The sequence below is a fragment of the Procambarus clarkii genome, chromosome 30 (assembly GCF_040958095.1).
Source record: "Procambarus clarkii isolate CNS0578487 chromosome 30, FALCON_Pclarkii_2.0, whole genome shotgun sequence".
Taxonomy (NCBI): Eukaryota; Metazoa; Arthropoda; class Malacostraca; order Decapoda; family Cambaridae; genus Procambarus; species Procambarus clarkii.
The window spans coordinates 13,192,200-13,194,698 of record NC_091179.1 but is presented as its reverse complement, the minus strand read 5'-3'; positions in this window follow the sequence as shown (position 1 = coordinate 13,194,698).

Sequence of the window (2,499 nt, the reverse complement as noted above, 5' to 3'; positions counted from 1 at the left end):
GATACCATTTAGAGAGCATTTTTACATTATTAGAGATAATTAGACCTTAATTGCTGCTGCTGCTATTAGGGGCGACTTAAAGGATATTATTTCTGTTCCTAGAGGCCACTTAGCCGTTATTAATGATGTTAAAATCCGCTTAAAATTCCTTGCGACTGAGAGAGTTTGCTTAGGAGACAATTTTTAACTCTGCGAAACAGGAGGAAGAAGTGTATAAAATATCTCGAAAAAGACCTAATTTCACCATTTATATTAATATTCGGCACCTAAAATATCTGTGTATGTAGAGTAACAAGTATTTCTGATATCTCAGACAACAAGAGCCAGGAGAAACGCGAGCTTTAAAGTCAATATAGCTAAGGTGGCAATCAGTTGGGAAAGGAAATATTGCGGTGAATGTCTGGGGTAGTATTGGGGGGGGAGAGATGGGGGAGCCAGGGTTGTATCCGGGGGGAGACGGGGCTCTGGGGGTTGGATGAGGGGGGCTGGGGAGGGAGACGGTGAGCGTCTGGTGTTATCAGGCATGAGGTGGGCTCTGGTTACTATCGCATGCTCATGACATCATTAGATAAGGTATCGTATTGCAGCGCTCAACAGCGATAGTAGCCGCTCTGTTGCCTTCTGTCTGCTGCTTGCATTCGTGACTGTCTCCATGTTTGCCTGTCTGCTCGACTGCCAGTTTCCACATCTGCCTTCATACAGACCTGCGTGCATGTCTGTATATCAGCTTGCCTGCTTGTATGCATGTGTTTGATCAACTGAATACCTGTTATGTGTGTTAGCCTACCTGCCTGCCTGCCTGGTTGCTTGCAAGCCTGCCTTGCATGTTTACTTATATATCCATCTGCCTGCAGCCTAGTGTTCCTTGCACCCTTGGGGACAGTCTTTCAACCTGTCCAGGTCTGTTTAGTTTCCTTCAGTTTTCCACACAGTCTATGTCGTTCTCATAATTGTTGTGTTGTCGGCAGAAATTTATATAAAGGTGGCTATCCTCTCTGATAGATCAATAAAACTGTATAATAATAATAATAATTGGCCGTAGTACTGATCTCTAGAAACTTGTATGGAGTAGATCGTAAATTTGCAATTCAGTTCCCTTATATGTCCTCTTTTGCATTGCCTGATCAATTGGTCATCCACCGACATCTTTTCCCTAATGCAGTTATGCAAAAAATTAAGGCTGGTCTCTAGCCAATTTCCTGTGTATTAAATTCTCTCTTTTTAAATATGTTGTAATTGACTTCTATTCGATATTCTGTGAAACGCTTCTATGTCCTTTACTTCTTTATTGCCTGCGAGCACCGCCTGTCCAAGCATGAGGTCGTGTGTTTCTTGCCTCCTTAACTCATATCACGAGTCCTCATGAGTCCTCATTCACCGCCTTTACAATGACTCGTTTTGTAGTCCTTCTATATCTTGTATTTTTTTATATCTCCTTTGATTACTGTTCCACTTGGCATTCTATCTAAAAACTTATTTGCTTTTCTAGTACTCTCCTCTTCAGAATACTAGAACTCCTTGTTTCAGTATACTTGTCTTACATTCTCTCCACTCTCACCAGTTAACCATTTGGGCTGGACGGTAGAGCGACGGTCTCCTATCATGCAGGTCGGCGTTCAATCCCCGACCGTCCAAGTATTTGGGCACCATTCCTTCCCGCCGTCCCATCCCAGATCCTTATCCCGACCCCTTCCAAGTGCTATATAGTCGTAATGGCTAGGCGCTTTCCCCTGATAATTCCCTCCCTCTCTCCACTCTTTCTCTGTCCACAGTCTTCACCACAACTACATATTCTCATCAAAGACATATACTGCACGTAATGGTCTCTGGCTCCCTTTGACAAATCTTACTCAAAGCTCTCATTGTCAATCTTGATCTGAGGGAAGACCAGGTCTAGTTTTGTTACTGGCCTCCAGGAGATGTGTTACGAAGTTACTCTCTGCTTCTTCAAGTAGCTTTGATCTCCATAGTGTAATTAACTATGTGTAGTTACAAAATGAGAGCTACGCTCGTGGTGTCCCTGCTTCCCAGCACTCTTTGTCGAATAACGCTGTGCGTACGTACGTACGTGTGTGTGTGTGTGTGTGTGTGTGTGTGTGTGTGTGTGTGTGTGTGTGTGTGTGTGTGTGTGTGTGTGTGTGTGTGTGTGTGTGCGTGCGTGCGCCCAAGTGTAATTTTGATGATGTTGACACTGATCACAATAACAACATATGTTATTATGTTGTGCTTCAGTTGGTTACACATTCTCATTTCCAGTCACGAGATACAGCTGCACATGTGGTGGTCACATGTGCTCAGCTCATGGCCAGCTGTGGTCGCCTCCAGCTGTGGTCGCCTCCAGCTGGTCTCGCCTCCAGCTGGTCTCGCCTCCAACTGCCTCCGTCTAGGAAGCCTCATCCCCGCCCCCCTGCCAGACTCCTTCCGCTATCCTCCCCCTCGCGAACTATTCTCAACACAACCATCATATCATGCCGAGAGATTGATTAATTGATTAATTGA